Source organism: Morus notabilis, unplaced genomic scaffold, assembly GCF_000414095.1.
Source record: "Morus notabilis unplaced genomic scaffold, ASM41409v2 Scaffold1452, whole genome shotgun sequence".
NCBI classification, from domain to species: Eukaryota; Viridiplantae; Streptophyta; class Magnoliopsida; order Rosales; family Moraceae; genus Morus; species Morus notabilis.
In genome coordinates this window covers 119,999-132,190 of record NW_010360733.1, presented here as the reverse complement: position 1 = coordinate 132,190, position 12,192 = coordinate 119,999, and the positions used below count along the sequence as shown (strand labels likewise).

General features: G+C 34.6%; 1 non-coding gene across 1 annotated transcript; it reads right to left on the bottom strand.

The window, feature by feature from the left end:
- Positions 1-11,562: 11,562 nt before the first annotated feature.
- LOC112091424 lies at positions 11,563-11,669 on the bottom strand. Its single transcript, XR_002902133.1, has one exon. It is a non-coding gene; the product is annotated as a small nucleolar RNA R71 (small nucleolar RNA).
- Positions 11,670-12,192: the final 523 nt, after the last annotated feature.

Genomic DNA, 12,192 nt, shown 5'->3' with positions numbered 1-12,192 from the left:
CCATGTCAACCAAGCGCATATGTCGGCGCCGAGTCGAGTTGAGCAAATGAGCTGAAAACTACCAAATCTCGCCAAGCTTGAGGGTGTAAAGAATCAAAACCCGTACGTTGTGTTGTATGACACGTACTATGGGTGAAAGCCACTCTTTGACGAGTTGGCTCGGCATAGGAATAATTGAGCATAAATAAAATGTAAATTTTTGACCCACCCTAGCCCCTTGGCGCCCCACTACGGGGTCCGGGGATTTTTTTACAGCGTTTTACTTTTTTTGTCATTTTTTGGGGCCATTCATTGCGGCAATAGCCAGAAAAATGTAAGGATCGTGTATGCTAAATTTCATAATTTTTTGACGTCGTTTTTATTTCATTTGATTTTTCAAAGATGAGAAATAAAGATAATCATCAAAAAAAATATTCATCAAAAAATGGTGCCCATTGTTGCATTAATTCCTAAAAATTAAATATTAATTTCAGAATGCAAAACATAAATAAAAGTACAATTTTTTTAGCCATCCTGGCCATTTGGTGCCCCACTATGCGGGTCGGGGCCTTTTTGAGAGTGTTTTTTTTTTGTCATTTTTTGAGGACATTTTATGAAGGCAAGCCCAGAAAAATATACGGATCGTGTTTGCAAAATTTCAAAATTTTTTGATGTCGTTTTTATTTTATTTTATTTTTTAAATACGAAAAATAAAGAAAATCATAAAAAAATAGAATATTCATCAAAAAATGTTGCCGCTTGTCGCATTAATTCCTAAAAATCGTGTATTAATTTTAGAATACAAAACATAAATAAAAATGTAAATTTTTGACCCATCCCGACCCTTGGTTGCCCCATTACGCGAGCTGGGGCCTTTTTGACGGCGTTTTACTTCTTTTTGTCATTTTCTAAAGCCATTTTATGAAGGCATACCCAAAAAAGTGTAGGGATCGTGTCTGGAAAATTTCATATCTTTTTTACATCATTTTTATTTATTTTATTTTTCAAATACGAAAAATTAGGAAAAGTCATAAAAAATAAAATGTTCATCAAAAAATGGTGCCGCTTGTCACATTAATTTCTAAAAATTGTATATTAATTTTACAATGCAAAACACAATTAAAAATGTAAATTTTTGACCCATCACGGCCCATGGGTGTCCCACTACGCGGGCATGTGGTTTTTGACAGCATTTTACTTTTTTTTAGCTTTTTTGGGCACATTTTTTGCCTACAAGCCCAAAAAAATGTAAGGACCGTGTCTCCAAAATTTCATAATTATTTGACGTCATTTTTATTTTATTTTCTTTTTCAAAGACAAAAAAATAAGGAAAATCATAAAAAATAGAATATTCATCAAAAAATAGTGCCGCTTGTTGCATTAATTCTTAAAAATAGTATATTAATTTTAGAATGTAAAACATAAATAAAAATGTCAACTTTTTGCCCTGGGGGTGTCCCAGGGGGGCCTTGGGGGTTTCCCGGGGTGGCCCGGGGGTCTCCCAGGGGTGTCCCGAGGATGCCCCGGGGGTACTCAACGGGTACCCCGGGGGTGTCCCGGGGGTGTTTCGGGGATGCCCTGGTGGTGCCAATTTTTTGCAGGTGAGCCCAGAAAGATGTAAGGATCATGTTTGTAAAATTTCAGATTTTGTTGACATCATTTTTATTTTATTTTATTTTTTAATGATGAAAAATAAAGAAAATCATAGAAAATAGAATATTCATCAAAAAATAGTGCCGCTTGTTGCATTTATTCCTAAATATTGTATATTAATTTTAGAAAGCAAAGAGTAAGAAAAAGTCAAAATTTTTGACCTATCCTGGCCCTGGGCGCCCAACTACGCGGGCCAGGGGTTTTTTGACAGCGTTTTACTTTTTTATCTTTTTTTTGGGCCATTCTTTACGGCCATGCCCAGAAAATTGTAAGGATTGTGTCTGCAAAATTTCATAATTTTTTGACGTCATTTTTATTTTATTTTATTTTTCTAAGATGAAAAATAAAGAAAATCATAAAAAAATAGAATATTCATAAAAAAATGGCACCGATTGTTGTATTAATTCCTAAAAATCATATATTAATTTTAGAATACAAAACATGAATTAAAATGTAAATTTTTGCCTCGGGGGTCCCCCGGGGTGCCCCGGGAGTGTCCCGGGGGTGTCCCAGGGCTGCCCCGGGGGTGTACTGGGGCAGCCCTGAGGGTGTGCCGGGGGTGCCCTACGGGCGCCTTGTGGGTGCTCCGGGGGTGTCCCGGTGGTCTCCTGTGGTTGTCCCAGGGGTCCCCCAGCAGTGCCATGGGGGTGCCCCGATGGTGACCCGGGGGTGTCCAGGGGGTGTCCTAGGGGTGCCCGAGGGTGCCCATTTTTTGCAAGCATGCCCAGGAAAATCTAAGGATCGTGTATGCAAAATTTCAGAACATCGTATATTAATTTTAGAATGCAAAACTTAAATAAAAATGTAAATATTTGACCCCTCCCGGCCCCTGGTTGCCCCACTACGCTGGTTGAAGGAAGTTTAACGGCGATTTACTTCTTTTTGTCATTTTCTGGGGCCAATTTTTGCAGGCATACCCAAAAAAGTGTAGGGATTAGTTCTGGAAAATTTCAGATTTTTTTGACATCATTTTTATTTTATTTTATTTTTCCATGATAAAAAATAAATAAAATCATAAAAAATGAAATATTCATTAAAAAATGGTGCCGCTTCTTGCGTTAATTCTTAAAAATCGTATATTAATTTTAGAATACAAAACATAAATAAAATGTAAATTTTTGACCCATCTCGGCCCCTGGGTGACCCACTACGCGGGCCGTTGGTTTTTTTTTCATTTTTTGACATCTTTTGGGGAAATTTATGCCGGCATGCCTAGAAAAATGTAAGGATCATGTATGCAAAATTTCAAAATTTTTTGACATTATTTTTATTTTATTGGATTTTTCAAAGACGAAAAATAAGAAAAATCATAAAAAGTAGCATAGTCAGCAAAAAATGGCATCGATTGTTGCATTAGTTCCTAAAAATTGTATATTAATTTTAGAATGCAAAACATGAATTAAAATGTAAATTTTTTCCCGGCGGGTGTCCCGTAGTTGTCCCAGGGGTGCCCCGGCGGTCCCCCCGGGGGGACTTCGGGGGTGCCCCAAGGATTCCCCGTGGGTGCCCTGGTGGTTCCCCAGGGGTGCCCCAGGAGTGGCCCGGGGGTGCCCCGGGGGTGTCCCGTGGGTGCCCATTTTTTGTAGGCATGCCCAGAAAAATCTAAACATTGTGTCTACAAAATTTCAGAACATTTTTTACGTGATTTTTATTTTATTTTATTTTTCAAAGATGAAAAATAAAAAAAATCATAAAATATAAAATATTCAACAGAAAATGGTGCCATTTGTTAATTTTAGAATGCAAAACATAAATAAAAATGTAAATTTTTTACCCATCCCGGCCCCTGGTTGCCCCACTACATGGGTTGCGGCCTTTTTGACAGCGTTTTACTTCTTTTTGTTATTTTATGGGGCTATTTTTTGAAAGCATGTCCTGAAAAATGTGTGCATCGTGTCTGCAAAATTTCAGATCTTTCTTAGATCATTTAAATTTTATTTTATTTTTAAAGACGAAAAATAAAAAAATCATAAAAAATAGAACATTCATCAAAAAATGGCGACGCATGTCGCATTCATTCCAAAAAATTGTATATTAATTTTAGAATACAGAACATAAATAAAAATGTAAATTTCTGACCCATCTCGTCCCCTGGTTGCCCCACTACGCGGGCTGGGGGCTTTTTGACTCTGTTTTACTTCTTTTTATCATTTTCTGGGGCCATTTTTTGCAGGCATACCCAAAAAAGTGTAGGCATCGTGTCTGGAAAATTTCAGATCATTTTGACATCGTTTTTATTTTATTTTATTTTTCAAAGAGGAAAAATAAAGAAAATCATAAAAAATAAAATATTCATCAAAAAATGGTGCCGCTAGTCGCATTAATTCATAAAAATTGTATATTAATTTTAGAATATAAATCATAAATAAAAACGTAAATTTTCAACCCATCTCGGCCCCTGGGCGCCCCACTATGCGGGCCGGAGATTTTTGAAAGTGTTTTACTTTTTTTTGTCATTTTTTGTGGCCATTTTTTTCCAGGCAAGCCCATAAAAATGTAATGATCGTATCTGCGAAATTCTATAATTTTTTGAAGTCATTTAAATTTTATTTTATTTTTCAAATAAAAAAAATAAGAAAAATCATAAAAAATAGAATATTAATAAAAAATAGTGCCAATTATTGCATTAATTCCTAAAAATCGTATATTATTTTTAAAATGCAAAACGTAAAGTAAAATGTAAATTTTTGCCCCGGGGGTGTCCCGGGGGGGATGCGCTGGGGGTGCCCATTTTTTGCAGGCATGCCCAAAAAAATCTAAGGTTCGTCTTTGCAAAATTTCAGAATATTTTTGACATCATTTTTATTTTATTTTATTTTGAAAGACAAAAAATAAAGAAAATCATAAAAAATAGAATATTAATCAAAATATGGGGTCGTTTGTTCGATTAACTCCTAAAAACTGTATATTAACTTTAGAATGCAAAACCTAAATAAAAATGTAAATTATTGACACATCCCAACTGCTAGTCGCCCCACTAAGCTGGCTGCGGGCTTTTTGACAGAGTTTTACGTCTTTTTATCATTTTTGGGGCCATTCTCTGCAAGCATGCCCAGAAAAATGTAAGGATTGTGTCTGTAAAATTTCAGATCTTTTTGACATCATTTTTATTTTATTTTTTAAAGACAAAAAATAAAGAAAATCATAAAAAATAGAACATTCATCAAAAAATGGTGTCGCTTGTTTCATTAATTCTTAAAAATCATATATTAAATTTTAGAATACAAAACATAAATAATAATATAAATTTTTGACCAATCCCGGCCCCTGGGCGCCCACTACGCGTGCCAGGGGTTTTTGACAACGTTTTACTTTTTTTTTGTCATTTTCTGGGGCCATTTTTTGCAGGCATGCCCAAAAATTTGTAAGGATCATCCCTGTAAAATTTCAGATCTTTTTGACATCATTTTGATTTTATTTTATTTTTCAAAGATGAATAATAAAGAAAATCATAAAAAAATAGAATATTCTACAAAAAATGGTGCCGCTTGTCGTATTAATTCCTAAAAAGCGTATATTAATTTTAGAGTACAAAACGTAAGTAAAAACGCAAATTTTTGACCCATCCCAGCCCTTGGTTGCGCCACTACGCGGGCTTGGGGCTTTTTGACAGTGCTTTTCTTTTTTGTCATTTTCTGGGCCCATTTTTTGCAGGCATACCCAAAAAAATGTAGGGATCATTTCTGCAAAATTTTAGATCTTTTTGACATCATTTTTATTTTATTTTAGTTTTTAAAGATGAAAAATAAAGAAAATCATAAAAAATAGAATATTCATCAGAAAATGGTGCCGTTTGTTCCATTAAATCCAAAAAATTGTACCTTAATTTTAGACTACAAATCATAAATAAAATGTAAATTTTTGACCCATCCTGACCACTGGTAGCCCAACTACGCAGGTTGTGGGCTTTTTGAAAGCGTTTTACGTCTTTTTGTCATTTTATGCGGCCATTTTTTGGAAGCCTCCCCAGAAAAATGTAAGGATCATGTATGCAAAATTTCATATCTTTTTGACGTCATTTCTATTTTATTTGATTTTTTAAGGATGAAAAATACTGAAAATGGTGCCACTTGTCGCATTGATTCCTAAAAAATGTATATTAATTTTAGAATAAAAAACATAAATAAAAATGTAAATTTTTTACCCATCCCGGTCCCTGGTTCCCCCATTACGCGGGATGGGGGCTTTTCGACAGTGTTTTACTTCTTTCTGTCATTTTCTAGGGCAATTTTTTTGCAGGTATACCTAAAAAAGTGTAGGCATCGTGTCTGGAAACTTTCTGATCTTTTTGACATCATTGTTATTTTATTTTATTTTTCAAAGAAAAAAAATAAACAAAATCATAAAAAATAGAATATTCATCAAAAAATTGTGCCGCTTGTTGTATTAATTCCCATAAATCGTATATTAATTTTAAAATACAAAACATAAGTAAAAATGTGAATTTTTAACCCATCCCGGCCCCTGGTTGCCCCACTACCCGGGCTGGGGGCTTTTCGACAGTGTTTTCATTTTTCTTATCATTTTTTGGGGCCATTTTTTGCAGGCAAACCCAAAAAAAAAATGTAGGGATTATGTCTACAAAATTTCGTATCTCTTTGACATCATTTTTATTTTATATTTCGAAGATGAAAAATAAAAAAAATCATAAAAAATAGAATATCCATCACAACAATGGTGCCGCTTGTTGCATTAATTCCTATAAATCGTATATAAATTTTAGAATGCAAAACATAAATAAAAAAGTAAATTTTTGACCTATCCTGGCCCCTGGTTGCCCCACTACGCGGGTTGCTGGCTTTTTTACAGTGTTTTACTTCTTTTTGTCTTTTTTTAGGGCCATTTTTTACAGGGATACCCAGAAAAGTGTAGGCATCGTGTCTGGAAAATTTAAGACCTTTTTGACATCATTTTTATTTTATTTTATTTTTCAAAGATGAAAAATAAAGAAAATCATAGAAAATTGAATATTCATCAAAAAATGTTGCCGCTTGTCGCATTAATTCCTAAAAATCGTATATTAATTTTAAAATACAAAACAAAAATAAAAATGTAAATTTTTTACCCATCTCGGCCCCTAGTAGCCCCATTACACGCGCTGCGCATTTTTTGACAACGTTTCACTTGTTTTTCTCATTTTCTGGGGCCATTTTTTGCAAGCATCCTCCGAAGAATGTAAGGATCGTGTCTGCAAAATTTCATATCTTTTTTACATCATTTCTATTTTACTTTATTTTTTAAGTTCGAAGAATAAAGAAAATCATAAAAAATAGAATATTCATCAAAAAATGGTGCCGCTTGTTGTATTGATTCCTAAAAATCGTATATTAATTTTAGAATACAAAATATAAGTAAAAATGTAAATTTTTTACCCATCTCGGCCGTTGGGCACCCCACTACACGGGCCGGGAGTGTTTGACAGTGTTTTATTTTTTTGTCATTTTTTGGGCATATTTTTTATTGGCAAGCCCAGAAAAATGTAAGGATCGTATTTGTAAAATTTCATAATTTTTTGATGTCGTTTTTATTTTATTTGATTTATCAAAGATGAAAAATAAGGAAAATCATAAAAAAATAGAATATTCACAAAACACTGGTGCCGCATGTTGCATTAATTCCTATAAATCGTAAATTAATTTTAGAATGTAAAACATAAATAAAAAAGTAAATTTTTCACCTATCCCGGCCCCTGGTTGCCCCACTACGCGGGTTGCAGGCTTTTTCACAGCGTTTTACTTCTTTTTGTCATTTTTCGGGCGATCTTTTGCAGGCATACCCAAAAAAGTGTAGGCATCGTGTCTGGAAAATTTCAGTTCTTTTTGACATCATTTTTATTTTATTTTATTTTTCAAAGATGAAAAATAAAGAAAATCTTAGAAAATTGAATATTCATCAAAAAATGGTGCCGCTTGTCGCATTAATTCCTAAAAATTGTATATTAATTTTAAAATACAAAACATAAATAAAAATGTAAATTTTTTACCCATCTCGGCCCCTAATAGCCCCATTACGTGCGCTGTGAGTTTTTTGACAATGTTTTTCTTGTTTTTCTCATTTTATGGGGCCATTTTTTGCAAGCATCCTCCAAAGAATGTAAGGATCGTGTTTGCAAAATTTCATATCTTTTTTACATCATTTCTATTTTACTTTATTTTTTAAGTTCGAAGAATAAAGAAAATCATAAAAAATAGAATATTCATCAAAAAATGGTGCCGCTTATTGTATTGATTCCTAAAAATCGTATATTAATTTTAGAATACAAAATATAAGTAAAAATGTAAATTTTTTACCTATTTAGGCCCTTGGGCACCCCACTACACGGGCTGGGAGTGTTTAACAGTGTTTTACTTTTTTGTCATTTTTTGGGGATATTTTTTATCGGCATGCCCAGAAAAATGTAAGGATCGTGTCTGCAAAATTTCATAATTTTTTGATGTCGTTTTTATTTTATTTGATTTATCAAAGACGAAGACGAAATATAAGGAAAATCATAAAAAATAGAATATTCATCAAAACAATGGTGCCGCTTATTGCATTAATTCCTATAAATCGTATATTAATTTTAGAATGTAAAACATAAATAAAAAAGTAAATTTTTGACCTATCCCGGCCCCTGGTGGGCCACTACGCGGGCTGCAGGCTTTTTAACAGCGTTTGACTTCTTTTTGTCATTTTTTGGGGTCATTTTTTGCAGCCATACCCAAAAAAGTGTAGGCATCATGTCTGGAAAATTTCAGATCTTTTTTACATCATTTTTATTTTATTTTGTTTTTCAAAGATGAAAAATAAAGAAAATTATAGAAAATTGAATATTCATCAAAAAAGGGTGCCGCTTGTCGCATTAATTCCTAAAAATCGTATATTAATTTTAAAATACAAAACATATGTAAAAATATAAATTTTTCACCCATCCCAGCCCGTGGTTACCCCACTACGCGGGTTGGGCGCTGATAAGTGCACAAATTTACACTTTTAATGTTCATAATTGTCAAATTATTTTATCAAATTTGTGATTTTAATTTCAAATATTCCTAAATTTAGAGGATTTAATTTTAATTAGATTTATTTTATTTTTCAAGTTTTTGAAGAAAACAATTGGATTTGGGCTAGTTTACCGAGCAAAACCCAAAAGATGAGCCCAAGAAAAGCCCAAATTCGGCCCAGAAAGTCAACAGGGCATCAGCCCATCATCCAGCTGAGCCGAGCCGAGAAGCCGCGAGCCCATCCCAGCTGCCACGTGTCACGGACTACACGAACCAGGCGCAGGCCCCAGCTGGTCCCCCGTTGCTTCCCCACGCCAGCAAGCACGCTTTGCGCGCACATTCTTTCTCCCCGCGTGACTTCTTCTCCCGCGCGCATCCAATCGCCGCTTTCCGTGGGTCCTGCGTTAGGTCCTCCGCCCTCTCCCGTGCTGCCACGTGTCCGAGACTTCAGTAGTAGCCCAACGCAGCTCTCTTCTCCGCGCGACACGTGTCCGGTTCTTTTGGGCTTCTTCTACAGACGTTTTCTTCCGTTGCCTTCTTCATTTATCAGTTTTTACTCACAAAATTAAGTGTAGTAAATTTTCATTAGATGTGCAACATTTTTGTTGTTTTAATTTTTTGTTAATTTTATTTTATTATTGGTTGTAATTTTTAGTTTGGCCCAAGAACTCTACAAATAGGGGCTATCATAGTTGTTGGTTGATTGATTTTTAGCCTAAGTTTAATCACTTTTTCTTTCTTTTGTGAGGTTAGAGATGAGCTTGTGTTGAGTGGCCTAATTTGGGTTTTGATTCTTGAGTTGTAATATTTTTAAAATTGAGTGAATCAAATCCCATATTTTCTTTTATCTATTTTTCAGACTATAGTGTGCCATTTTTATATAAGTTCAGTCATGTTTTTCTTATGTAATTGTTTCATGCATTGTTCTGTCATTTAAATTATTTTACGTGTTGTCATTTACTGCATTATTGTCATATTGATATATTGTTGATTTATTATAACTTGTAATAATAATAATTTGGTGGAATTAACGTAAGGATTTAATTTGCTCGAAAATTTTTGTTTATGAATCAAGACTCAAATTGGTGAACGAAGCATATAGCGATTCTCGATGCCTTACCGTTTTTAATTATATTATTTTCTCAAACATTTTTCTACGCTTATTTTCTCAACAAAAATTCCATTCTCTTTTATTTTTATTTTATTATTTATCTCTTGACACTTTTTATTTACTAATCTTTTCTTGTCTCTTTTTATCACCTCCTTGTGGGATCGACCGTCCATATTGTGCTACAACTGACCGCTTTGTTCCGACACAATTTGAGCGTAATCAAATTTTAGCGCCGTTGCCGGGGAGGTGCGACAACAAGATTGTTCAGTAGATAATTAGCCAAAGAGGTAAGTACTTAGTCTTTTTGTTTAGTACGTTTCAAAAAAAAAAATTACAGCATCTTTGTTCTATTTGCTTGGTCGTTTGTCAATTTCATTTGTGTCTGTAATTTGTTGTCAGTTTGCTTTCGTGGTCTGTTTGATTGAAGTAAATTTATTTTGTTTTTGTTTTTAAATTTTAGTGTCTTTTTGCTTGGCATGTTTGCTTGTTTGTGTTTCTTATTTTGTTAGGTACTGTTTTGTCTAATTTTGTTTTCAAAAAAAAAAAAAAAGGGCAGCGTTTATTAGTTTTTGTCGGATTTGATTGACCTTTATGTGTCTTTTGTTTAAAAAAAAAATAACTTTTGTAGTCATTTTGTAATTTTCGTCTTTAAACAATATAGTTATTTTGCTTTCTGTAGTTTAGATTTCTCTTCGTTTCTTTTTGTTTTATTGCTTCGTTTCTTTACGTTTATTTATTATTATTTTTTTTTTATTTTTTATTGTTTTTTTCGGTTTTGTCTTACTTATTAGTATTAATTTGTTAGTTTAAGCATTAATTTTTATTTATTTATTTCCTAATTGTCTATAATTGCTTTTATTTTTTTTATTTTTATTTTTTGTTATAAGTAGTCTTAATTTTTAGGTTGTGACTCTTAGGTGACCAATTTAGACATTAAATTAGGACTCTTAATCTCTCATAATTTGTGTAACCTTAGGTTTTAGAATAGTATTAACTTAGGGTACTAATATCTAACATTTAACATTTTATAAAACACGTCATAAAACTTAATAAATTTTTCAAACAATTTTGTGGAAACGTTGAAGTACAAACTAAGGGAGTTCTGTCTAGGAGGCTGGTTCCTGTTAGCGCTCTACGCTACCAATCTTTCCTGAGAACATTGCTCTGCCTAGGAGGTTAGTTTTTAAGGAGGTTTTGCCCCACCAATCTTTCCTGGGAGCAATCTTGGGGGTTGCGATTCGCGGTTCTACATTATTGTTTTCTTTGTTACAAAAAAAATCAAAAATTAAAAAAATAAAAAAATAAAAAAAGTGAAACGTTGTAGGGTGAATGAATTGTTATATAGACGAATTAGGGAGACTCACAATAACACCAGAGAACCCTAGTGAAGTTTCTTCTCACACGTCTAGACCTCCCTCGACCCCAGCCTCATTAGCAGTTGCAAATCCGTTTGCGATGGCTCAAAACGAGGAGGTCCAGCAGAACACGTTGAATGATTATCTTCACCCTACACGTACGGCCACACCGTCATGCATAATGTTTTCCCTTAATATGATGAATTTGGATTTCAAGCCGGGCATGATCCAACTCTTGCCGACCATTCATGGGTTAGAGAGCGAGAATCCATACGTGCATATTAGGGAGTTTGAAGAAGTGGTGGCCACTTTTCATAACCGAGCTGAAGTCGCGGACTCTGTGCGATTGAAGTTTTTTCCTTTCTCTTTGAAGGACATGGCTAAAAGCTGGTTGTATTCTCTGCGACATAGGTCTATTGGAACTTGGGAAGAAATGACAACAACATTTTTCAACAAGTATTTCCCTCCCCATAAGACCAATGGTCTGAAGCGACAGATCTCGACCTTTACCCAGAAGGACAATGAAACTCTGTATCAAGTTTGGGAACGGTTTAAGGATCTGTTAAATCAGTGTCCTCGCCATGGTTATGAGAGTTGGCACCTCATCAGTAATTTCTAAGAAGGGCTCACGATCCAAGAGCGCCAATTTGTGGAGATGATGTGCAATGGTGAGTTTCTCCAAAAGGACCCTGAGGAGGCTTTTGAGTATCTCAACGAGTTAGCCGAAAAAGCCCACACATGGACTGGTCCAAGTGTTACTAACAGCACCAATAGGTCCCAACCGGTATTAAGGGAGGGGGACAACCTCAAAGCCCAAGTCGAATCTTTGACAAGGCAAATCGAGGCCCTCAAAGGCAAAGAAGGTAGAGGAATCCACACGGTCGCAAGGGCAGAGACACATGAGCCATGCTTTGTCTGTGGTGGGGTGGAACATCTAGCTAAGGATTGTCCTGCTTATGGTGAAATGAGAGCAATGCCTTAGGATCATACAACAAACCATTTTCTAACACATACAATCCTGGTTGGAGGAACCATCTAAATTTTAGTTAGAGAGATTCCAACCAAGCGCAACCATCAGGAGGACAATGGAGAACTGAGCAACAGCCGTAAC